Source organism: Tenebrio molitor, chromosome 2 (assembly GCF_963966145.1).
Source record: "Tenebrio molitor chromosome 2, icTenMoli1.1, whole genome shotgun sequence".
Lineage (NCBI taxonomy): Eukaryota > Metazoa > Arthropoda > Insecta > Coleoptera > Tenebrionidae > Tenebrio > Tenebrio molitor.
Window position 1 is genome coordinate 20,701,940 of NC_091047.1, and position 27,564 is coordinate 20,729,503.

The window sequence follows — 27,564 nt, forward strand, 5'->3', positions numbered from 1 at the left end:
TAAATTTGAAAATAAAATTTGACAATTTCCAAATAATTTTTTGTTCTATAAATATAACTTAATTTTATAAACTGAAACTGGGTTTAAATAAATTAATAACAAATATAAGAAAACAAATAAAAATCTTGTTTTCATGTAACAAAGAGAAGTTATAACCATTGGTCTAAAATCAATAATTATTTTTCTACGTAAAATATGTACAAATATTGCATTGCCTTCTGGATTCCTTTTCGTGCATTACTTATTTGCTTATTGATCATTTTTGTTTTTCCTGTGCTTGAGGGTCATATTTTCAGCCAACAAGAATAGCCAATGAATAAAGAAGTTGAATTACTCCTATTATGTATTTTCTGTTTCTGTTGATCCACAATTTTTACCCACATTTAATTTTAAGTATGTAAGCATAGGCGACTATCGCTGTTAAAACAAACTGTATGAACTAACATTTTTAGGTTTTTAATGTAGATTTTTATCTTGTTAACAACTTAAATAATGTTCCGTGAATGCCGAGTGCACCCGTAATGCAGCAATGTTGAACATTAAGATTCAAGCAATAAATATAAATCTGCCGCACACTGCTTGCTTTAAATTACGTTATGCTTTGCAATATAAATCAAAAAATTTAATAAAAGCTTCCTGATTTTTGTCAACTTTTAAAAAAATAACTAAATTTAACATCACAGTTAGCGTGTTGAAAAGATTGTTCACTAAAGAGGAAGCTGCAATATTCATTAATAATATACAAGATATTTACCTATTCATTAGCATATTCATTGTCAGATATATTTCTTTCAGTTATTGAACCTTCCCCTTACGTTGATTGCGTTTTTTTCTTCTCCTCAACTATAAAAATCAATTGGCCGAAAAATATTTAAAAACAAAACATGACTTAGTATACCTCTCAGGTATCTAAGCTCAAATATAGTCGGAGAAAGTTGTTTGATCTGAGTGAAGCATTTGTTAGAGAATATATCGTTAGAAGATACCATAACCGGTGTTTTTTAAATTTCGCGTCGAAGTAGGCGTTGAAGTATCGATTGTGAACGCACTATACAGGTTACGGATCACGGATCAGTTGTTTAAATCTTACGCTTTTACACGAGTGCGAGTGGTGCGATCTCAATCGACTCTCCAACGCCTACTTCGACGCCAAATTTAAAAAAAAACACCCTTTATATTATGTATGTATCGGGTGTTTTTTTAATTTTCATACCGTAGTAGGCGTTGAAGAGTCGATTGTGAACGCACTATACAGGTTACGGATCACGAATCAGCTATTTAAATTTTACGTTTTACACGAGTGGTGCGTTCAGAATCGACTGTTCAACGCCTACTACGAGGTGAAATTTAAAAAAACACCGATATATCAAGTATGAGAAAAAATAAGTTTGACATACATATTTTGAGAATGCTCCCGAAAAGTAGAAGAATATTAGACAGTAGCAAATGAAGGAGAAAAACAGCAATGTGAAGATCAACAAGCACAAAATGCAGCTGAAAAGTCGGTCAATGTTATTTTAGTGATAGAAAAAAAAGCCGAAAAACCACACACATTTGTTGTGATTGTTAAAAATTTAGTGTACCACTCAACAACAACAAAAAAATGCATATATGTACAAAAAAGATGACGAACATTATGAAACTACATTCTTTATTTCTGCTATACTAAATATTTTTGTTATAAGAAAGCTATTCTGAAGGTTTTATTTGTTTCTTTATCCGGCACCTGCCACTTATAGAGTCATAATTGTTCTTTTTTCAGACCAGTACAGTGGTCTATAAGTCACGCGTATGTTATAAGTCATAAGTCACGTGTGTGTTATAAATCATAACTCACTTGTTGATTTTGTGTATTTTATTTAATTTTTTTGGCACATGCTCATAAAATAAATTCTCAAACTGTTGTTGATATTTACTTTTATTTGAATTACAATAATTTTTTTATCGTTATCTGTAAATTACATTTTATTTGACCAATACATCCACGTCACTACTCGACAGAAGTTGTCTTCTCTGACCAACCACCACTTAGCTACATTATTAATTGACCCTTCTATTGTAATCCATCAATATACTTACAATGGAACTGACAATATTAACATTCTCTATTATGATTCAACCGTTATTGTGACAACAGAATTACGTTTTATTGTGAATGGATGTAAACAAGAACCATTTTTATTATTCTGATTATTGATTTTTCAGTACATTCTGAATTGAACTGAATTTAATAGCAAAGCATTGCTCACTTGTTAAAACTTTTAATATCAGATTGGAACTCTGTATTCAACCCAGTGCATCTTGTTAGGTTTCCAGGAAAAAGCACGGCATCTGACTACAATAGTTGGAGAAGCACCAGCGTTGTACTTTTTCCATAATTTGCGAAAGTCGTATAAATTACGGTCGTGATTAATATTTCGCCATTGAGAACCAATGTCAAGTGGTGACAATCGTTTTTGTCGCTTTTGTCTAGACGCTCGAAAGATTTCAGGCAATTTACGTTATTTGCACAGAGCATTTCTCACCCAGGAGAATGGTAAAAATAAAACCCGTTTCTGTATTCAATTACGTCGAAAAAAGCGGACAATATGTTCACTTTTAGATAACAAACATGGTGTAAGCGCACTGTTACAGGGATACTCATTTTAATATCAGAGATGCGAATTTTAAATTCAATTTGGCATGGGTGCGCCTGTTGCCTTTCATTTAAAATGCTAAAATGTCTGTTAGTGTTATCACTGCATTTTAGCGCACACACGTGCATTCGAATTCTGCGGCGTTTTTCACCGCCGTTCGTTCGGCCCTAATTGTTCATAATTAATGCTGGCGAAGTGACAGCACAGCTTCCCCGGAAGATGACGACAGTGTCGTTTTCAGCGACCCCTGATTTTAATGTTAGAATAAACCTGAAGCTTCTTAGCTTGATGACTTCGGGGACCGGAATAATTAGTAAACTTGGAGGCGCTTAAAAAAAGTCCTGTAATTAGAAAAATTGGAAGATGTGATGTTACAGCAACTCCGGAAGGTCGGAGGTGTGATAAAATCGATAGGTGGGCTCACGTCAGTGCTCAACGAATGGTCGGATTTTCGCGAGCTTTATGGGCTGAAAGTTTTAATTTTGTGAAAACCGAAGCTGCCGTACAACCATGGCACGGAATCGATTGTTCTGCAGATATTGGCCTCGTCTGCAGTCGTTCGAACTGTGTAACATTGGTGTCCGGCGGCTTTTTATGATAACTTCCACTGAATATGCCCTCCGTGTTCAATTGACTGAAGAGGAAAACGTAACACTTCGATTTTATTCGATACAAGAAAACAGAACCGGGGTAACTGCCACCCTCCACTTATTCGCATAAGGTGTCGCTACCTCCGGTCTAATTAAATTCTTTCACATCATAAAACAGAAATCCCACAGGAGTACTTACGCATGCCGCATACTTCTTTACGTGCCACCACACTTTTAACGTCTTAACTCCTTCAGGGCCATGTTGCCGCATGTGGCAACAAGTACTCTTCTCCCGTAATAAGGCTGTGGTAGTTTTCTCGTTGGCGAGTCCACAAGACGAGTGGAATGTGCTGCTCCGGTTTCACGAGTCATATCATCGATTATAAATCATATCGCGAATTTAGATTTGACGAGAGAATAAATGTGGGATATTTAAATACTTAATAAAAAAGAATTTTTGCATGGAATCTGTGTTAATTGTTAACTTTGCGGAACGTCTCTCCTTTAATTTCCCAAGAAAAAATTTATATTTCATTTTATTTACATTAATTTTGTTATTCGATCAAATCCAACTTCGCCAACCTGTGTACGTCTTTGACAAGAATTTCATAAGTTTGCAACAAGTCTACATATCATTAAAAGTTTAAATTGCACGTCGGGCAGACTTTAAAAAAGGTATTCTTGCCTGATCGAGCATCAAGGATAAATACGAAACGTTTTAATATGAAATTTAAAATATGCTTCCCGGAGGAGCGCAGGAATGCCGAATAGGGAAGCACTTTTATGGTCTAGCATAATAGGTATGTGCAGGAAAATATAAAAAAGATCTCTAGAGAAATTTTCTATATTTTGACAAAAAATAAAAAGCTTGTTAAATTTAATACGAGGCAATCTACCGGCATCAACTGCCTGTTTCTTTTTTGCGGTGGAGGGAATTAAGAACGCTCGTCCTATTGGGTGTTGATTAAAAAAAATTACAGGACGAATGAAAAGAACCCGGGAGAGTGGTAATTTTTAGTTGAAGAATAGGCGTTAAGGATAATTATGTTTAATGTTATGTTCATGCAGATGATAAATAAAATTATGTAATTCTGCGATGGAATGTTTGCCTTCCGCTTTCATTTCCTTTGTAGACTTTCTTATACACATTCCCTTTTATCTATTTGTAGTGCTGAAGACATTATCCTCTTTGCTTATTATGTCTGCTGCTTTTAGACACTTTGTATTCTCTCTTTCTGTTTCATTACATAAATTGGTTTTGTTAAATATAATTCCATTACCTTTTAATGCATTTTAACTAACAAAACGTACATCTTTTGTTATCGCTTTTTTGTTCTTTCCATTTAGCGCTAACTTAATGTATATTTTAATTACAAACACAAATCCCCACACATTTTTCTTGGAAAATCTGTCAAACTTAAAGAAGCTTCTCATTACATCCAGGTACGATAGTAAAACTTTTATGCAAAAATAATGAACAAAATACCCATCAACCTGTTTTAATTCCTTTTATAGAAAAACGATTTACAATGTTATTCGCTCGAACATTTTATATGTTCGTAAAAATCGTCAGGTTTTTGTATGTTAAACTACTAATTTTCTTGTTGCAGGTAAGTGGAATTGTTCGCCGTAGCATCTGTTTATTACGAAACTGCAGCTAACTTGGTAAGTGCAACAAAGCTCAGTCTCCACAGAACAGACATTAAATTAAATTTATACAGGGTCTCTATAAATGATTGTCGGGTCCAGCCAGCCATGGAAACTTGTCAAATTTTGAATGTGCCGCTTTGTTCGGCAAATAATGAATGTCACATTTTCAGGTTAGGTTGTTGGCTTTTAACCAGAGACAAGTTTCAACTGTGCTTTACTCTTGCTAACATTAATGTATTTATTATTTAATATCAACACCAACAGGGGAACAATTATTGCCCCCATCGTACCGCCACACACTGTACAGGAATTGGTATGAGAACAAATCCAAACAGATAAATATTGAGAACACCTTGTCCCCGTATACCACAATACAATACTGCCTTTTTGTCTGCTTTAGTGTTTTCACATTTCTTGTTTTATGCTAGTGGTAAATACGACCTAGACTGAATTGTCGAATATGGTATTGACTCCCATTTTTTCTTCCAATATAAATAACAGTGTTTTTCATGACAAGTCTTACTGGTTTTTCAATAAAATCAAATGTATTCAATAACATAATTTACAACACTAAATAACGATAACAAATAGGTATTTTTTTTATAAAATAGATTGAAAATGTCCCCCATTAACTTCTAAACACTTGACAATTCATCATTTATTTTCAAAAATATTTTGCAGCATTTCTTGGTTAAAGGTACAGCAACACTGCTATCCACAGTTCCACACACCAATTTTCAAAACATGTAAAGGAGTCTCTACAAATTGGTGTGGATTCTCAGCACTCCAAATTCTGAAATTGAGGTGATTTTCAAACTGATTACATTATTAAACACAACTTTGATAATCTGCAGGTTGGAGTTTTTATACAACACTAATTTTATAAAGATGCAGTTGTAGCCTATTTTTAATGATTTTGTGACAAGTGCTTCGTGGTACACCAGATTGTTGAGATAAACAGGCTATGGATATCTGTAGAGTCTTTTCCACCATTTCTTTCAAATCATTGAGTATTTCATCAGATACTGGTGGTCGTCCTAATGATTTACCCTTGCTAATTGTTCTGATTGTTAAAAATCTGTTCACAATGTTGTTCAGATATTTTGATGGAATTCATTTTTACAAACAGATAATTCCTCATTACTAAACCTTCCATTTCGAAAGTAAAAAACAACAATGAACGTGTTCTGTTCAACAGAATAAACCATTGTAAAGAAAATAAAGCTAAAATAAAACATAAATCATTAAAGCATAACCACACAAATTTTGCCAGTGTATTTACCTCTAAAAGCGGACGTACTTGCAATTTTTATTGAAAAATACAGATTTTTGGTGTATATTAACTGTGATTAACTGCGATAAAACGAATATAAGGAACCAAAACTCGACTGACAAGCGCAAACGAAACGTCATTCACTAATGTCAGAAGTGACCGTGAAAACGAACTAGAATTTGGCATCGGTTTCAAAAAAGCGGAACAGTAAAAATTTTTTCCAAGGCTGGCTTGACCAGACAATCATTTATAGAGACCCTGTATTACCTGAACATGTGTTAATATATCAAGAAGATGTGGTGATTCTAAGAGAAGAAATTTTGGCACTATTCCCACACTAAACCACAAAATTTGTTCGTTTTATTTTTTAGGAGAATATTAGGTATTTGTAGTTTGTATTCATATCCCATCGCAGATTTTTTCTTAGACGGCTGTTTCTTAATGACTTCACCAACAATCCGCAACTTGCACAATGGAAACGATAAGAACTAGAAAAGCGTCTTTAAAGTATCTAGAGATGCATGTGATTGTGATGAACTGATGAATAACGTTTCATAGAAAAAAACTAATGCAATGGACTAGACAATCTATGATTAGAGAAAATATTTTAGTTAACATATTTTCTGTGATGCAATTGATAAATAATAAATGTGTATTTTTTAATTATTTTGATGCGTGTACATTTTTTATTTTTAAATGTAACGTATATGTTGAAAACATTGGAAAAAACATTAAAATATGAGATAAATACTTGACACTCATGTTTAAAATAAATAATGAAACTTTTTTTGATGTAATGTAATATTGACTTTAGTCTTGTGTACCCTTAAAAATGGAGTTGTATTATTTAGACTTTCGTAGTTAATTAAAATTTTTAGCTTCTGTTTTTTCGTTAATGTCCATACATGCTGAGAGTTTGAAACTTGAACAAGTTTACAGTTTAGAAAAGGGAAACATGACATTATTCCAGAAATTATGAGCTCAGCGAACAATTTATTCCTCGTCTGCGGAAATTTAATGGGTTCGTTGTTTGTCCATAATATATGTTGAGTTAAATTATACCGGGTGTCCCAACGGTTTGGCAAAGTAGATTTACTAAGTAAATATAAGTTCTTTGAAAAATGTTATTATTTGATGTTATACATACAAGTTGTGAGCACAGTTTAAAAATATTTTAGATTATACAGGGTGTTTGGTGTATCGGTGGCAACACAAACTTATATTTTTTTAAATGGAACACCCAGTATTTTTTTCTGTTTTTGGAAAGCTCTCGTCAAAACAAGGAGGAAGATACCACATTTGATGGATCTAACTTCTACTGTTAGTAAACTCTTCGCTCTTTTGTGTCCGGACAAACCAAACTTTGAAAATTTGTAAAAAATATAACAGATGATAATTATTTAGATTAGGTTTTTTCAGAACATTGCAAATATCGTCAATTTTATTGCCTTGTTGAAAAACATTAAGATTTTTACTTAATTACATAGAGGGCGCTTCAAACGCAAACTCTTTATTGAGTCATTTTTTTTAAATGGAACACCCTGTATTTCGATATACCGTTGAATAGCTCTTTCAATGAGCGTTCAAAAGATATAAGGTGTTTGGCATCTAAAATAAATAGTTTATCCACAAATTTCATTGAAAATATCAAATAATATTTCAGATTTTTCTTTAATTTAACTGAACTAAAAAAATACATTCAGAGAATAAATTTAACCTTTAATTAACTTAAAAAAAAGAAATAAAAAGAACTGTGGCGGTTGTACACTTTCCAAAAAAAAAAAAACACAATAAACAAGTTATCCAACTAAATGCTCAAAGATTTGGCCATTTTATTCCAATCATAAATTTAATCGTCTAATAAATGTTTCACGAACATTGGAAAGAGTTTCTCGTCGTATTGTTTGAAACACATTTCTTATGCGGTTTTTCATATCCTGCGATGTAGTGGGCTTTTCTTGATAGACTTCTTGATTCACAAAACCCCAAAGGAAGAAATCCAAAGGGGTTAGATCGGATGATCTCGCTGGCCAAGCCACAGGACCACCGCGTCCTATCCAGTGATCCCCCCTCCAATTATCGAGGTACCTACTGTCTAACACGGCGATAATAATGAAGTTGTGCACCATCATGTTGGAACCACATTATGTGTACAACCGCTACTGTTCTTTTTATTTCTTTTTTTTTAAGTTAATTACAGGTTAAATTTATTTTCTTTTGAATTATTTTGTAAATCTATAGTAATATTAAACTCGATGAAATGTATTTTTTTGGTTCAGTTAAATTAAAGAAAAATCTGAAATATTTGATATTATAAATGAAATTTGTGGATAAACTATTTATTTTAGATGCCAAACACCTTATATCTTTTGAACGCTCATTGAAAGAGCTATCCAACGGTATATCGAAATACAGGGTGTTCCATTTAAAAAAATTGACTAAATAAAGAGTTTGCGTTTGAAGCGCCCTCTATGTAATTAAGTACAAATCTTAATGTTTTTCAACAAGGCAATAAAATTGATGATATTTACAATGTTCTAAAAAAACCTAATCCAAATAATTATCATCTGTTATATTTTTTACAAATTTTCAAAGTTTGGTTTGTCCGGACACAAAAGAGCGAATAGTTTACTAACAGTAGAAGTTAGACCCATCAAATGTGGTATCTTCCTCTTTGTTTTGACGAGAGCTTTCCAAAAACGCAAAAAAATATTGGGTGTTCCATTTAAAAAAATATAACTTTGTGTTGTCACCGATACACCAAACACCCTGTATAATCTAAAATATTTTTAAACCGTGCTCATAACTTGTATGTATAACATGAAATAATAACATTTTTAAAAGAACTTATATTAACTTAGTAAATCTACTTTGCCAAACCGATGGGACACCCGGTATATTTAGACACCAAGTCAGATTATCAATTTCTATTTTGTTTTCTAGCCAAACACTCATAGTTTTAATTCTTGTCATTTGCATTATTTTTTTCCAAAAAAAATTAAAATTAGACATGTGTATTTTAATTCAGTGAGTGCGATAGGAAACCCAATACAGTGAAACGTGCCTATAAGGGACACCTACGGGGAATGAAATATTGTCCGCTATACAGAAGTGTCAGCTTTTTGGGAAAAAGTGAATACATAATAGGTTTGAAGATAAGAAATAAATTATGTACATATTTACTTGGAAAAGGCAATTTATTTGCAACTTACAAAAAATATTAAGAAAAAAGCGAAAATGTGAATGCATTACATAGTACCGTGAGATCGAAAAAAAAAAATAGAGTTGACTGTGACCAAAAATTTCAGTAGGCAATTCGTTAAAATTTCAATTATCAGATGTCAGTCTTAAAAGTTAGGTTAGTGATTTTGAGAACGTTGAAATCTTGATTTTCATAAAGGTGTGCATTATGTGTGACCTGTCTGTTGTAAAAAAATCATGAGGAGCGCCAATCGTATTTACGAACTAGAGTAAATATTCGAAATGTCTGCCTTCAGCTTCCAAACATGCTACTCTCTTCGCTTCATTTTAAAATGACCTTCGCAAAGTCGGGACATCAATTAAATTGCAGTTATCAGTAATTACTTGCATTAATTCGGGAATTGCGCCAGGCCTGTTTTTCAACACGTTCTTTTTCAGGTATGGAAAAACAAAATAATCAAGGCAAGTTGTTGGTAAGTGCCTTGAAAGTGCGGAATAACAGTTACTATTGTAATTAATGACATCTGATGACATTTAAATTAAATTTTTACGTGCTGCCAACTGAAGTGGTTTAATTATGGCCATCTCGATTTTTTTTATTTTCGATCGCACGGTATACCTATATACATAAACTATGTAAAAAAACAAAGATACATAATATGTATGTATCGGGTGTTCATTTAAATTTCCGGTCAAAGTTGGCGTTGAAGAGTCGATTGTGAACGCACCACTCGTGTAAAAACACAAACAACGGTTAAGCTTATCCGTGATCCGTAATCCGTAGTGCGTTCATAATCGACTCTTCAACACCAACTTTGACCCGAAATTTAAATGAACACCCCATACATACTATGTGTATGTATCTGTGTGCAAAATGGCCTGATACATTTGTAGGAATTCGAGAATTCGATTGAGCTAGGCAAACCAATCTCAGCGCAAACATCTTTTCTCAGAAAATTATTACATTAATTTTTGCGAGGTTGCTGCCCGCTTTAGGGAGATTTTTGTGGTCAGAAATTGCAAAATTGAATGAGAATATATACTGTCCACGTCTGTTATTGGGAGTGTCCGCCTTATAGAAGAATTTAATGTAAAGAAACTAATGGGACGACGGCGACGCCGGGGAATCAGAAATTGTCCGCTCAAAGGATTGTTCGCTTTTAAGAAGCACCCGTTAAGGGAAGTTTCACTGTATCTACATGAAAATTTACAATTTCCCAAACATGGTATGACATCTATCAAAAACGTTGTATTTTCTCACATTCTACTTCCAATCAGCATCAGAGACATTAGAAATAAGGGTGCTAAGGTACTCGTATATCTGGTTTCCACACGAATATATTTGATAAAAGATAAAAAAAATTATTAAGTATTAAATTAATAAATACATTTACTTTGTAAGTGCTTATTCACAATGGACATAAGCTTGACATAAGGCATAAGAAATTCATGATACATGCAGTGGATATACTATTAATTTTTACGTAACTTATGAGAAATGACCTCAGTAAACATTATTGTTGTGTACAAAAAGGCATGAAGAATCATATTCGAGTTATATGGACATATACATTATTTCCCAATTGCCCAAATTTACAAATTATTCTTATGTATTTCTTATGTCTTATGTCCATTGTGAATAAGCACTTACTTTGAAATTACGCCTTAATCTACATATGTATGGGCGTATTTATGTATACAGGGTATCTGAAATACGTGTGTTAATTTTAACCAGGGAAATAACTCGCTAATTCATTACAATTTTCTCTATTACATTTTTACGAAAAAGCATTACAAATTGATTTAAAAATTGGAACAAATTAGTCATCAAAGTCCGCCTGTGGGTAAAGGCGAAAATTTTCTGTTGTGATAGAAACGGAGCTTTGTCAAAAATTTACATTGTTATATAAAAAAATTAATAATTAAAATTAAAATTTTCATGGTTACAAAAAATTGAGCCTAGTTAATGACACAAAACAACTAGTTTAGTAAAAATTAGGGGGCAAAAAATGTTGGAATACTTTTGCGAATTTTGGAAAATGTTATAGAGAAAAGTTAAATAAATTGGAGGGTTCTTTCGCTGGTTATAATTAACACACGTATTTCAGATACACCCTGTATATTTACGTGTTTTATATTTAGAGCAATTGACGAACAGTTCGTCAGTCAACACACGATTTTTTTAGAATCTGGAAAGGAGAAGAAATAGAGGCATGAAAATGGAAAAATTTTAAAAATAACAAATACGATTGCACGAAACGAGCCGAGAAATTTGGCAAATATGTGCATATATTAATTTTATTTTTAGAAATAAATCACCGCTTCAGAAGAATTCAGTATTTCCGAGATTAGAAAACCTCTCCAGCGAGAAAGGAGAATCGCCTCCGATTTTTTCTTTAAATTGATGATCACGTCCCCTCATCAAAACGGAATTTTCCGTTCCCTTTTTAAACATATCGAAATTCGATTGGAGACGTTCGACATAAAGTGAAAATAAAGACTCGCAATAAGATTAGGGCGCGAAAATAATGATTGGACGATATATTTTCGGGCCCTTTCACGTCGAACGTTTGCAGTTTGATTACCCCGGCCTAATGAAATTGGTGGAACTGGCGTGCTTCTTTAACTGCCCATTTGGTTTCGACCACAAACTTGTTAGTTAACTAACAGTAGGCAACGACCCATTAACATCATGACACACACTGATGTCGGTACAAACGGACGGACATAAAGAGGCAATATACACAATAATACATCACTTGATGCCCCAGCGACATGCGGTTGGGGTCGTTACTCAGACCATATGTGGAGGAACGAGCAGATCCTCCATTGTAGTCACCTGTGTGTTGCCACGGCGCAAAACCGCAAGATAGTGGTAGTTTGGTAAGTTGGAGTTATTGCCAGTTTAGAAGCGACGTTGCCGGTTATTATTTAAATTATTTTATGGGACGGCCGGGGAGGACTGATAACGTTTATATTGTCAACCAAACACCATAAAAGCGCGGAAATGGAGCTCCCGAATGGCCTAATTTTAATTTTCAGCCGTCTGATGCAACATGCGACCTGATACTGCACTACTACTGCACAATTTAACTGCAAATTTTACTCGACCTCAATTACTTTTACCCCCCAGAAAAAACAAAATGCCATCGATTACCACCAACACAGGGTTATTAGTAATGTTTCTTAAGTCATATCTGACTCTGATTTATGATACGTACGGATTTGCCGCCTCTTCTGGATTTGTAAATTTGACATTTGACACCTCACATTTGTCACTTTGGTGTTTTCATTGTTTAACACTTCTTAAACTAGTAATCGAGGTGTTAAAGAAATTTAAAAAAAATTCAACATGACTTCGTGCAAGGCATTAGCTTACTTTAGCAAAAATGAAATTTGTTTATTCTATTATTTAGTCTTGACCTGCAAGAAAATCGACAGAAAAAAATTGTTCAGATTGGAAGTACAAATAAAGAACATCAGCTGGAAGGCATCCAGAGTCATAGGAAGCTCTTGAGGAATAAAGGATTAAAGAGGAGGCACGTGACTGCCTCAATATTGGTCAGACAATGTGACAAAATATTTTTGAAAAATAAGTGACAAAGAGTAATCAAGTGACTGAAACATATTAGTAACCGTTTTGTTTTTTTGAAAACAATACATTTATTTTTGTGCTATCTTTTTGTTTCTATAATTTTTCAGTAAAATTTTAATCAGTTGACGAAATTTCTTGTGGCGTGATTTTAATTATGTGTTACAATTTTATTACTTTAAATTGCGTTGTCTTAAAACCCCTTGTTTTTAGGCAACCAAGTAATCACTTGAATTTATCTTGAATATAGTACAGTAACGTATGTATTTTACGTCGACTACGATGTAAGAAACATTTGTAATATCCTTATAGTTGCCTCACATATAGGCCCTCCTTCCAATATTAAATCTCGAAAAAAACATGAAATGTCAAACGAGATTATTCTTTTGATCTTTGTACTTTGATCTCTTCATTTTTCCCATTCCACGACTGATGTCATCATCTACTTGAATTTTTGTAACTGCAATTGTAATTTTTATATAAACATTTATTGTAACGAGAGGGTCATGTGTATGAAATACCTAATTGGCTGCATGGTTAATGATGGTTCGAGGTGGAAAGAAATTTTAATTCGTTCCAAAGGCCTTTGACAACAATGACAACCATGAAAATGCACTGAGTATAAGCTTGTCATAAGTGGCCAACTGAAATTCAAAGAAGCTTTCTTTATTTATAGACCCGCATTATATTTATATTGCTGAAAGTTAATAATTATATAATAGTGTTCGTTGTGGATATCTATATTGTATATCTAAGTTGGGTAATTCTAATTACAATGCAAATATATATTGTTTATGGCACAAATTATAGTTTACCTGTGTAATCCACGTGCGTCAGTTACTGGCGTATTATGGAGTTTACTTGTTCATTTGACCTGTTGAGTTGTTAACAACGATTAAATGTTATTGGCAAATAATGGTACAAAATTGAAATCAATGTAACGTGGAAGCTTTACATTATTTAAGGGTTTGTTATTTTTAAGTAACAAATACAAGACAACTTGCAAATTGTTGCTATTTTTGGGAATGCATTTAATGATGCATTGCTGATGTATTGTTTTGCAAATTACATAATAATATTGTGAATGTAGTTAATATTGGAATAATATTGAAAATAAGATTTTTTAATGTGTTGAAATTAATTTTCCATATTCTGCAAAAGTAGATGCTTATTTGAATATAGGCTAAGAGGCCGATTTCAAGTTGACTTGCGACGGTCGCACTTGTTGTCCTGGTAACGGCGCAAGAGAGAAAGATGACGCGTATTGGTAATTAATGTGTAGGACAAAGATAACTACACATTTGGGCTGCACCACCTATTTGCCACCATGCCTTGAAATCAGGCCCTAAGTCGTACATCAAGGAAGGATAGAAAAATGTCGTCAAAGTATAGAAGGTAAAAATTAAAATACTTTAATGTATTGTTGTTTACGTAATATAAAAAGCAAAATTTGTACATATGTATGTATTCCATGTCTGGTTATAATTAAAGAGCTACCGAACAGATTTGAATGATCTTTTTACTAATAATTTAAGCCATCCACCATCGTGGGAAGGGGTAATAACTAATAAGGAAAGCGTATCTACGAAGCATCCTAAAGTAGAGTTCCTTGATCTAAATTCGTGACAGTGAGAAGCTACAACCAACCATTTTTTTCAGACGTGGGGTCTACTGCAATTACATTTATGTTAATTAAATTAAATTAATATTAAGATCAAGATGGAATTCGCCGGGGTGAAGCAGTTTGAGAAAAGGGTAATAAAGGAAATCAATACGGAACCCTAATTGGGATGTACTGAAGTTTATGCTAGAGGAAATATTATGCAGTTGAAAAGTCGTCAAGTATTTTTAAAAACTTTTTTAATGTCCTGTCCTGATTATAAAAACGTTACGAATAACCACAGCAACATGATTGCTGCAAATAAATTAGTAAGAGGAACAACTGCAGCTGTTTTATGTTCGAGTGCTGATGGACGTCAACAATGTTTAAATTAAAATGTTTATGAGTAAACAGTCATGAGAATACTGTTGAGGGGAAAAAATGAGTATCGTGAATAGACAATGGAATAAGTCAACGGCTCACTTGAAACGGATGAAAGAATGTTGTGGCAGAGCTTCACATGCGTGGCCATTCACGATCCAACATCTCGTTGGATGCAATTGGTGTACAATTCTTTTCAAAATCAAATGAACCCACTCATGGCATTGCAGTTTGAAATTTGCGTTCGTGGAGTTAAGATGAAATTTTAAAATTTTAATTTTGCACAGACCAGACCTGAATTTACCTACATTAAAATCTGGTAATCTACAATTTTTAAATGAGTGTAAATTTGAATAAATAAATAAGCTGAAATTTGCTGGTCATGCAAGCGCCACATTCACTAGCAATTTGCACTTTTATTTGACTTTTTTGAAATTTTCATTCATTCGCTCACTCACACATTAAATTCTACAAAGCTAAATAACGTTAACGTGACGTTTTTGTTCTCTACAAACCAATTTTCTACTTTGTTGTGTTTTCTAATTATTGTTTCAAGCGATTTTATTAACTCTTTTCGATGAAGCACTTGTTTGTAACGAGCAATTCTGTCCTTGTGATTTTACATTTACTTCAAGGACCAGTTCCTACAGGTGGAACGTTGTAAAATGAGGAAATCCATGGAAAAAAATGTCTAAACTGAATCTTATTATATATTTTTAATTTATATTTTAAAATGAGACAGATAACATAAAATTTGTTGTCCGGTATTGTGGAAGAGAGAAAATAGTTGAACGTAGAGTAAGGAGTCTTCAGGAAAAATATTGATATTAATATTGTCACTGAAATTCTTTCAGAACAGAATGGGTCAAAGGAAAAATATTTATTTGTACATCTACTTCAAATTGAAAAGCTCTTTTGAAATAACTAAGGAAAAATGTTGTAATTTAATGAAATAAGAAGAATGTTTTATTAGCCAAAGCCTTATAGTAAAAAGTAATGAAAAGCAAACTTACTCGTATTTCACTGCTAGAGCTTGCAACGGAACGACGAAGTTAAATAAAAATTTAAAGCATCTTTTAAAAAAAAGTTAATACCTTGATAAGTAATACTGCATAAGTTCAGATAGTTAAGATCAGCTCAAAACTATCCCTTGGTCGCATTATTTAGATTCTTAGATTGAAAGTTTTCGTGCATTTGACGTTTCTACGTTGATCGATGAGGTCCTGTACCATGACGCAACAATATTATTTAGCGAGTCTTTCTCGGCGCGAGGGAAAAAGAACTCACCGATCTATTTTAACGATAATTTATGTAATCTCTCCCGTCAGAACCTGTATCCACTTTATGGGTGCGTGTAAAGAGGCCGAATGACCAGCGTGAAATATCTGATAGATAAAATGACCACTTTCTTGTTAATTAAGTTGTCCCGACTTAAAAATAAAAATGGTTTATGTTGCCGCTCCGCTATCTTCACAGCCGGATACGAGCACACCAAAGGTAAATCACACAAGCGATGGCCAAATAGATGCATCATGATCTATCGAATAAATCTAATAGATTTGTGAAGCTGATAAGTACAAACGCAACCGGCATGTGCAACACCGTAAAAACAGGTTTATTGTGTTACGATATTTGACAGACGTTTACCGTATCCTCGCAAATCCCGCCCACACTTTATGACGATTGGTAAGGGCGGTTTACTGCACATATTAGTGGTAGTGTAAGCTGGACTATTATGTAAATTTCAAAATAAAAGATTTTAATGCGCCGCTTATGTTTCCACCCTCGAATAAGCGCCGCGATATTTTTTATTCGGCAAATAAAATTCGTATTTTCCACCCTCTCGATAGCTTCTGGATAAAAAAATGGATTATGTTTATGTAAAACTCTTATGTTTATTCATCCCCCGTAAAAGCGTATTATTTCCTTGTAAAAATTATGTTTAACCGATACTTTATGGGAGGGTGCTTTTAAAATCGACTCAGCTTCACCCTTCCTGCCAATCATTGGTTGGTGTTTTAATATTAAAAATGACGTTCCAAATTTCATTACAGCATCTAATACCGAAAGTTTGTTTTTAAGCTCGAAAAACTAATGAAACTTTGAAGACTTTCCTTAAGTACTTTGTGTTAATTAATTGAGTTGGGGGAAAAAGATTTTAAATTATTAAATCTGTTATTAAAAATAACGTGATTCTCTGAAACAAAATGTAATTTTGCGAATAGAACGGGATTTTCATTTTTTATCAATTCAACAACTTCAAACAACTCTGTTTCTATTTCCAAATATAACAATGCAAATTAAATTTTTCATAAAGTAAGATAAAAAATAATAATATTTTCTGACTGCTGTGTTAGCATGTCAACTAAAAAGTATTAATGCATTGATATTGGCTAAGAAAAGTATTAAATAAAAGTAGATAAATGTTATTTTGAAATGTACATATATCGATTTGAGAACCTACAAAGAACAAATTATCGATTGCTCCAATCAAATGTTCTATAAAATATATTTTTTCTCAAAGAAATCTTAATGCATTAGTAGCGTTTTCTAAATGACAATGCGATTGCTTTTCCTGAATTTTTATTTGCTGAGCAATGAGTGCAATTAAAAATTAATTCGAACGCAAAATAATCATTAGCGTGAAGGAACACGACATAATTTGAATATTTCAACCTCAATTAAGATTGATGCACGTATAACAAAAACCTCATGTACTGTAATTTGCATATTATGTACCCCTCTGTGGCATGCTATGAATTTAATAGGCTGAGTGCAAAAAGTAAAAACCAGTTCAGTTGAAAACTACACCATTAACAGTAGAATCAACAAATTCAGGAAAGTTACCCGCTATTTGTCATTCTTAATTAAATTAGAAGGAAACTTTAAATAATAGTGGTCGGCGGGACAGGTAGATAAAAGTTTAATGCAGTTTCCTTCACGATGCTTTTCAAAACTTTCACGTAATGAACCACCCTGGTTGCACATTGTGTTGCAGTTGTTTAGCGTTTTCATTTTTTAGATTGATAAATTCTTCTCTACTGCATCATTGATTGTGATATTGTTTAAAGTACCCGTTCTTGGTCCGGATGGTCTCAAGAAGAGGTCATGATCGTCGCCCTAGATCTAGAATTCAACATAGAACGTAAGGAACGCCGCCTTAAAACTTTGGGTCTAAGAAACAGATTATTCACAACAGGGGCTATTGGAAATGAGTATTTGGGTACTCAGAGGAGCTAAATTTAATGAATCAAGGCGGTGAATAGAGTTTCAACTTCACCCTCCGTATTTTTTCCTGCATCGTGATTGGTTTGTATTCCTCATTAATAATCTCGTGAAAGTGAAAGAATAATGTTTCACTACTTTTTATACTTTCCTGAAGTTTTTCTAGTGTCTGGAGAGTTTAAATTTGTTTTCTCTTCTAATGAACGAATGAACTTTGTGAGCTTTCTAACTTTGTGTAGAAATATTTAATTTATTTTTTTTATGTTTTTCTTAATTAAGACGAGGCTGAAGGTGACAATAATAATTCAATATTTATAATTGAGATTAAAAAATGTAAATGCAAAGACTCTTGTGGTTATAATGAAACTTAGTAGCAAATATTTGTAAGGTTTTGTACATGCAAATGTAGGTTTCATTAATTATCTTCAAGCTTAAAACAAACACCTCTGTGGAAATAGTTGTTACCTTTAATTACGGTTAGCCTTGAGCAGAGACTGCAGGAATTTATTATCTAAAATATCTGAAACCCCTTTTTACTGTTTGCTTTGAATCAAAGGGATAATCAACGAAATTTGGGAGATTTACAATATCACGAAATTAGGGCAAACATAAATTGAACATAAATCCTCCTTACCTCGGTATATTTTAATTACTCGCCGAGTGGAGGCAATGGAATAAAATAAATTATTTTGCTATCCACAGTCGATCCCAGTCGTATTACAAAGGTCCGTAGCCGGCTATAACTCAGTTACTTTTATTGGAATAACGAGTAGTTCGTTTTCTTTGAGGCGAAGTCTCCGAGCGAATTACGGTTCCAAATTAAAATAATTAAAAGTCTTGTAATAAACTTCCAGAATGTTGATCAATATTGCCTCGTCTTTGACTGCCAATAGCCGACCGGTCGACATCCTACAAAGGGTGTTAACACGGTTTTAATTAAAACTGAATCAGTTCTACAAAGATTTATCCTCTTTCTGAATTCCAATTAAATTGTTTGATCCGGTACAATTTTTGACTGACGACATCATGGCAGACATCATGGCAGACATCACGGACACATGTCCGCAGGAAAATTTCAGCTGGGATCGGGGCTGTTCGAAATATAAATTGGTCCATCTGAATAATGGTGGATATCGAACGGTAACTTACAACCTGGCAGATACATTTGTGATAAATTGGAGTATGTAATATAATCTAACATTCTATTCTCACCCGGGATCAGATGTTCCCTGCGCGGAAGACGGATGCTCGCAAATGGCGGTCGCAACTTACATAACTTGCAACTCTATTCTTGTCTTATTAACGACGTTTTTTCTAATGAGGTACATTTCTTCCAGACGAACCAATTATTGGAATTGCTAACAAAGGGAATTTTCTCCAGTTGCGCTAGAAAATTATGTAAGAGCGTGGCGCCAATTACGCGGAACTAGCAATTACAAAACTTTCCGAATTAGATTCCAATTAATGCACTGGTTCTCCAAAAGGTACACTTCCGGTGTCAAATTGGATCTCACAATTTCCTGCAATTATAACCCCCCATATTACATACTTTCAGTGTTTTCATAGTCAAATTAGAAACTGTTGTCGGCAAAGTACATATTCATTAAAAAGAATTTGAAAATTTTGTTTTCGCACACATTTATAATCGCTTATAACAAGCTTAATTAATTATAGCTTTATTTGCTTGAAGAAATATTTATAATATGCCAAAATTTAATGACCACCATAGACCCACAGAAGATTTATGATTTAAAACAAATCTCTAAAAGGGATGAAATATGCAATCCTAGACTAAAATAACCCCTCACAATTTACAGTAATTATGATCAACCCTAACGAATTTTACATTTTAAATTTGTTGCCTTGTTTCCAAGTACGAGAGGGGTTCTTATTTATTGTTCCTGACGTAGAAACAATCGACAAGGAAGAGTTGAACAATTTTATTGCCGAAAGAGTCTCCTGGGATGCTCATACATCATTCTTTTATTTCTTTGAAAGACATTTTTTTATTTTGTTTGAAGTCCTTTATTTACTTCCATCATTTTTGCTTTACCAAATAATGCTCTTCCATATTACACGGTAATCGCTAAGAGATAGATCTGGCGAAAATAAAGTTTGATTGTTGTTGTCCTGATTGTTTCATTGGTCTTTCGTGAGCGTTGGATGTTAATTTAGCAAATACTTTGGAAAGACTCAATCAACAACGTTGTATCTGAATCCCAAAAACTGTTGCAATGACTTCTGGTACTGCAACGGTCGAACATAATTTTAGAGAAGATATTTTCTTCGTACTTTGTTCCAATTTCGATTTGATCCATTTTAAGAGAAGACAAAGTTCACCTACTACTTCTTAAACTACCAAAAGAGACAGCAACCCATTTTCGCGTACGTTACTGTCCCATTTGTGATCTGTATATTAAAACGTTCTACGCCAAAGACAACGAACAACGGATCAACCACTTACACAGTTTACACATTTTTTTGAAACTGTATTTTTTTAAATTGAGATGTTATCATAAGTTTCCAAATTCTGTAAGCAAATTCAAGAACAAGGAAAAATGTTTAGAAATTGATGATTTCTGGTTTCAAGAGCGCCGATGTTCGCCCCATTAACTATGTACTATGAAAGGAAACTTGATATCCGTGAAACTGAAGGCGATGATTTAGATAATTAATTAAACACAGTTTTGTACCTACATGAAAGTAATAGAAATCTAATGTTTTTTTTGGATATTTCAAAGGTTTAAAATTATGTAACTTGTCAGTAAATGTATATTTTAAAATATTCATCATTTCAAGAGTTAAAAATGCGGTTGCGTTTTATTATTTTATATTTAAGTATAAAGGACTAAATTAAGAAGCTTCCAATTTGTGTCAACTCTAAAGTAGAATATTATTTATTTGTCCTTAAAATTATTGAATCCTTTAGTCTCCATTTACAATATATACAGGGTGATTATACATTACTGTCCCATCGGAGTAAGCGTTGGTGGCGTAGTTGAATGTGCCGAAAGCCTCATAACATGAGTGAGACTAATATCGCCGATAGGTGGCAATACTGACATTGCTATCTAGAACACCAGGCCTTAAGCCAGACAGCGTGTGACGTCACGAGGAAGGCCAAACGTCAAAATTTACATTTTCAGAAAGTATCAAATACGGTGTTTTAATTATTCTTATGGAAGATTGAAAATTGTGAGATAAGCAAAATCTTGGTGGCAAGTGTATATAATAATTTCAGTTGATACCAGGGTATTTACTGTTCGTCCAACGTCGCAAAAGACGTTGAAACCTGGGAAGTATTTTTAAACCCTATCAACATTTTCGTGAGTACGATTTAGTTGAAACAATATTTGCTACACATATAATATAAGATGTAAGAAGCATTTGTTGTGATTTGGTGTTATTTAAATGATTTACAAAGTAAAAATTACGCAAAAACAATAAATACACAAACTTAACCTCACTTGTAAATGACAATTTTCGCATCATTAATGGCATTTTACTCCACGAGGCAGTAATTTTTAAAACGTAAAGACATCGTTCTACTAAAAAATAAGATAAAAATTGAAGATAAACCATTAATTATGTCGGGCCTTCAAATAAATATATATTTAGAGTAGGCGTAGGCGACATTCTAATTCTGTTAACAGTGTAAAGCAATTTTTGTAGGTAACCAATTATTCTCCGGAGTTACACAGGTTACATAGTAAGCTTTTCCCAATTTCATATTGTCATATTCCGTGGGAGGGTAATAGGGAGAATGCACTAAAAAAATGAAAAATATTTTCTAACCTAATTTTATTTCGTTAAAATGTCAGACGTTTCTTGTGTCATTTTCTACGCTGGAAAAATGTTGCAAACAATTGAATTTCTAAATATAAATTTATTTGAAGGCCCGTTAGTTCTGTTAATAGAGCATTTGTATCCTGTTTGAGGATAACGCATGATTAAAAACGCAACATGTTTCAAGATTCAATATTTTTAAGGTTTTATAATGTTTTGCTTTTCAATTACGTCTATGATAAAAACAGAAGAGTATATTTTATGTGAAAAGTCTTTAATTCTAAAAAATTGTTACAAAATAGTCATAGAATGGGCGTGTAATGGTAGCAATTACTCACGGGGATGATGTCGACAGCACGATCCGCAGACGACTGGTGTAATCAGCTGAGTGGGTAATAGCAAATTACACATGAGAAGAGTATGGGTACTTTCTCTGCCAGAAACTGCACTTTTGGAATTGTTCATAAGCCGTAGAGCATTACTCAAGGATATGGGTACGAATATCAAAATTCTTTTTCTTGTAATGATTGTTGTCGCAAATCGGTGACCCCGCCTAATATGGGAAACGACAGAATCGATTTCAGAGACATTTTATCCACAACTTATTGACATATCAAGGATGAACACGCTTTTTTAACGTAGGATGTTTTACCAAAGTATTTTTAGAATTCTTTAGAAATAGCTATTTGTGCAATAAGTTAGGAAAAGTGATTTTTTTCCGTACGAGATGCGGGATTTTTAATCGAGACGAAGTCGAGATTAAAAACGCGTCGAGTACGGAAAAAACACTTTTCCTACGAATTGCACACATGATTTTTTCTACTGGAGTTTGGAAAATACATAAAATTTGGATATTTTTAATATACTATTAATTATTTCTAAATTAAAAAGCGAAATCAAAATTGTTCTGCTTTCGTTACCATAGAGAAACAATTTATTAATGAAAAATTGTGAAGGCGTTTAAGCTTTTGTCTCAATTAAATACCAGTTTTTACGTTACGTATCCCAGGAAACGACCAAAATTGAACTTTTAGTGTTAAAATATTATTTCCGCCCTTAGTAGGAAATTTTTCACTTTTCCTAACTCAAATTAGTATTACAATGTTGAAGTTTTCCAAACTCTAGTAGAAATTTTTTTTTATTCTTTATAAAATTATGCATAATGTCAACGAAAGTAAAATTTTAATTTGATCCAGTTGCAACCTGGTTGGCATTGTTTTAGCAACACAAAATACTTAGTACTTGAAATTAATTTTAATAGAAGTATTTTAAGTATTAATCTTTTGAACATAGCAGATTTTGTACCAAATAAAATACACTGAAAACAGCAATATTTTAACATTTCTCTGTCCAGAAATGCATCCATGTTCAAAATATAAATTTTTCAAGCTACATTCCATTTAACATTATGTCATATTTATGTCTTTTTATGCTTTTAGATATAACAAAAAATAGAGGGGACGTTTAATAATAGTTATTTGGTTAAACTTAACTGTCAAATATCCATTTGTTTTCAGTCGGTTTACTCGGTTTTGTCGGTTTCCTTGTGAGTTACTAAATAGACCAACAGACGCCGGCATGGTCCATGCCCTGAAAAATGCGTGCGAAAAAGTGTGGATGAAAAAGTGCGTCCAAAAAAGAGTTACTACTTGTCCGCATGGGAGTACGTAAAATTACCTTTTTCATCTAGGGTGCCTAAAAATTATTTTTTTTATTCGACACTGTCAGAATCTGAGAATTCTCTCCTGTGTGAACGGATTGTGATAAATGTCATAACTTATCAAAACGAAACGTCAAGCTAATTTTAAAGGTTTTAAGCGATTTGGAGCCTTTAAGGGGCTCGTCGAACAAAAAAACCTTGTATTTAACTCGTTCGTTAAATAATATATCTACTATTTTCAAATAATTTTGGTTTCTTTACAATGCCCAAAATATTTTGAGAACCAAGTTGGACATGAAAAACAAAACTGAATTCTTGGTCATTCAAACAAGTTCATCTCTTCAAGTTAGAGCTGCCCACTTTTATTGTCACAGTTATTCTGGGAAGAGGAAGAGTATTTTTTAATTTCCCTAATAAAATAGACATTTCTTTGGTTATCTTGCTTATTAGTGGAAGTCTAAAAGTGATGATTTTTAAAATATGCAAAGCTGAGATTCACTTAATTTCTTTATTGATTTTTTTGTTATTTACTTTTCAGAAGACGCAGTTGGAGAAGCTCTCCAACAAAGAAACTGTGCCCGAATTAAATTGGGTCGCAATAATTCATGTTGAATTTTAAGCCGATATAAAGTAATCCACCAATTCGATACTAAATACGGTGAAGGTGGAGGAGATTTCCTATCATTCGCCCAAATTGCGCCGGCTTAACTTTATTTATTGCGTTGGCCGATGCGAATTACGTATTTCTGGTATGAAAAACGGCAAAAAAATTCCACTCTTTTAAATTTGACGAGATCAATGTTAACACTTGAACTGGCTGGATCCTGTCGCATTGTTACCTTAACGAGAATTTTGCCTTGAAGGAAGCGGATAATTAGGTGGAACTTTTCTAGATCCTTTTTAACTTAAAAGGAGAACATCATGTAACAAGACCTGTTAAATCCTCGATGTTTCGCCGTGACGGTGCACTCACTTCACAGAGGTGTGATCAGAAGACCGTGACGGCTCGTGGTCAGTTGATGTGGGTAGACAGGTGTCAGATTATTAAAGAAATAATTCATGGTCTAAGTCTGCCACGGTTTTCACTTCGGATGCGGATACGAAATAATTAATTATGCGAATTACGTTACGCGGCTGAGGCGCAATCTTTCTGACATCTCTTCGGAATAAATTCTCGGGAGCCAAATTACCTAATTATATTCATACAAAATTCCATCATATCATGACATACGTTATCTTAATTCATTTTTTTACATGACTCTTCACTTAGAAGTGGAAACAGTTCAAATTCAGAATGTTTATATTTATACAGGGTGGCTAAAAATTATTCTAATAATAATAATACAACGACTTCACTACCATAAAAACGTGATCAACAGCAACAGGAACAAGGGACGCTACAAGTAATGGAAAGTCACAAAATAAAGCACCTCAGGACACTGAAATGATTTCCTAGATCAAAGAACCTTGAGTAATTGCTAATAAAAATAGGAAACCTGAAGAAAGCCACAGGAAAGGGAAACTTAAACTTCTTTCATCAAAAAAGAACAATTAGCAACAGAAAACACGTTTTTTTTCAATGTCCACAGTACAATATGATAGATAATCTGGTTTAAAGATTTTCGGCATCACTTTGCGTCGAAACTGACGTTCTGTAATTTTGACAAAGAATATTTTAGAATGTAAAAGCCGAGCACGTTTAAAGTTGTGCTGTTTTTCATTTATGGGACGTATATTCTACATAAACATGCTTTCAGAATAGAAATCGCAAGAAATAACTTTCGTGTTTTTTATATTTACAAGCTTTTTTAGTTTCAGCTTTAAAATTGCTTATCATAAAAATCCGGCTTCTGGACAGTCTCTTTTGTTCCCAACGTTCAACTACTGTGCGAGACCACAAACTTCGGCTCATTTTATAGAATTTAGTCGTTTTCTTATTGCAGCCCTCACATCCTTTGCTAAACCAATACCGTTTGACAGATATGTGTTTAACCCTGTTTTGGAAGACTGCTTCGAGACACAAAATTGCTTACGAGTATTTATCGTGTTCCACCAATCAAAACAGAATGAAGTACATCGACGTTGATAATGTTTTTTTTAAAGCTGTGGAAAGAGGAATTTTAGCGTGGGTAAAAGTGGGTATTGAAAGCCTGTTCTAATGGATGGTTTTTAAAATTTTGCTTTGTTTCCTGATGGTGAAAAATGTGTAATTTAATTGTCTCCAAATGTCGTTGGACAAATATTTGATTTTTTAAACGGAACGGATTTGACAGCGATAAATCAGCATTGACATGGCTTTACTCGTAAATGCATTCTGATTCATTTATCTTGAGCATCGTTAAGTGTTTTTTTTTCAAATAATTTTATTTAGAATTGTTAATTGTTAAAGCTAAACAATATAATTGCTGAATTTTTTGATCAATTCAGCTTTTTCAAAGTTCATTTACTTTTGGATAAATCCTGATGAAACAGAAACTCTACTGTTTTTGAGCTGAAGAAGGTTTTTAAATCTTTTCACGGCTTGATTGATACTTGAAAATCGGAAATCATGTGTTTTGATCTAGGAAACCAAAAGAACTCACACGATGCCAGGTCTCTACTATAACGCACGTTCTAATAATTTTAGTCCTGCAGTAACTTCATTCTTCATGTTTTTCAAACGTTTCTAGATTCCTTCGTTTTGACTGGAACAGGGTCCATGAAAAACACCCATTGGGTCCATTAATTTTTAGATTCAAGCATACATCCAGATTGCATCAGTAGCGTTGTAGATTCCTTCAGAGGTATCTTTTTTGTATTTTTTAAAATTCCATTACATCATTCGACGCGTTGTTGTCCATGAGATCCCCAGTGGCAACAAATTTCCCAAATCAGTTCTTTTAACTTTTTGCTAAAGCCACAAACTACGTTATTTTATTATTTATTTTCACGCGAATCAAATTCACTTGATGTCAGGTCAGGGCTGTAAAGTGGAAAAAAATTGGTTTGAGTGTTGCAAGCACAAAATTTTGATTATTAGAACGTTACCAGATGATTAGTAATATTAAGAAGAAAGAAGAAGTGTATATTTGTTTTTAGGCACCCTTAATGAAAACGGTAATTTTACGTACCTACTTACAAGCGGACGAAAAGTAACTCTTTTTCGGAAGCACCTTTTCGGACCCGCCATCTGTTGGTCTGTTTAGTAAGTTAGCAACGAAACCGACAAAACTGATAACTGTTCTGTCACCATAAATTATGTAAATAAGTACTTGTATTGCAAATACGTAGTAATTTTATCTATTTGAAAAAGGTAGATGCAAAATAAATTTGTTATTTTTCCTCTGCCAAAAAGCGCCTTTTGTCCTCGCCTGTTTTCAAGCCTCGGTTGCTCCTGGACCAGAAAAGTCAGACTCGGACGAAAAAGATGCAATTTTTGGCCTTGATACACAAATAACTATTACATAATTTACATTTTGTCAAAAACAAAATCAATAAGTCAAAAGCTCTCTTTGCTCTTTTTGCGTAGTTTTGTTTGTTGATGATTGTGGCGAGTTATGCTCTCGAGTTGCAAAAATACCCATTTCACTAAAAGCCTCATGGCATTTAAATTTTTTTTCAGCAAATACCAATGGAATCCGAGTTTTGTGTTAATGTATTTTTTACCGGAAGGAAAAAGTTGGCGTTGGCTCGTTATCGTGCGAAGTGCGTAGGGCAAAGTTAATTACAGTTTTCAGTTAAGCAACCAAATTACTTAAATATCAATAAAGTCGTATCGGCTGGAACAAAACAGTTTCCGTAAAATAACGACCTGTTTGTCTTTCAGTTTACGTAAACAGTAGTCGCGATAATTAGCGAGTCGGAAATCTTTAACAACTCTCTAGGAATCGTCGTTCAGTTAGGGTTGATCGCAAATTCCCAATTAATACAATAATTATCCCGTGTTACAACACATTCACGCCATATCCGTGTTGACTGACAAACAATACCG

General features: G+C 33.4%; 1 protein-coding gene and 1 long non-coding RNA gene across 2 annotated transcripts in view; one reads left to right on the forward strand and one right to left on the reverse strand.

Annotated features, from left to right (window-relative positions):
• Positions 1–27,564, forward strand: part of side-IV (sidestep IV) — a 231,202-nt gene that overhangs the window by 86,601 nt on the left and 117,037 nt on the right. The window lies entirely within an intron of this gene.
• On the reverse strand, positions 5,090–6,411 carry LOC138124600 (uncharacterized). Its single transcript, XR_011157216.1, has 2 exons — positions 6,159–6,411; positions 5,090–6,100 (listed from the first exon to the last, which is right to left on the reverse strand). It is a non-coding gene; the product is annotated as an uncharacterized lncRNA (long non-coding RNA).